The sequence below is a fragment of the Camelus bactrianus genome, chromosome 23 (genome assembly GCF_048773025.1).
Source record: "Camelus bactrianus isolate YW-2024 breed Bactrian camel chromosome 23, ASM4877302v1, whole genome shotgun sequence".
NCBI lineage: Eukaryota > Metazoa > Chordata > Mammalia > Artiodactyla > Camelidae > Camelus > Camelus bactrianus.
Genome location: NC_133561.1, coordinates 32,280,568 through 32,280,886, shown reverse-complemented (window position 1 = coordinate 32,280,886; position 319 = coordinate 32,280,568). Strand labels below are relative to the sequence as shown.

The window sequence follows — 319 nt, the reverse complement described above, 5'->3', positions numbered from 1 at the left end:
TGGAGGTGCTGGGGGTTGAACCCAGGACCTCGTGCATACTAAGCACGCACTCTACCACTGAGCTATACCCTCCTCACCTCAGGGTTTCTTTAAAAATGGCCCCAAACCCACTTTGCTCCATGCTAATGATCTTAAGGAGATTTGGGTATTATGACCAAGGCTGAGAGAGGCCAAAGGAGGTGAAGGGAGAGAAGGCTGATGGCACGAAGGGCCTGATTTTTGCTGCTTTGAAAGGAGCATGGATTTATGCCCGGCCAGCAGTCGCTGAGTGGAAAGCTCTCGCCATGGCCACTGCCCTGGGGAAGAGGGCAAAGGGGGT

General features: G+C 53.6%; 1 non-coding gene across 1 annotated transcript; it reads right to left on the bottom strand.

The window, feature by feature from the left end:
- Positions 1-73, bottom strand: TRNAT-AGU (transfer RNA threonine (anticodon AGU)). The gene has a single exon. It is a non-coding gene; the product is annotated as a tRNA-Thr (tRNA).
- Between the last annotated feature and the right edge of the window lie 246 nt (positions 74-319).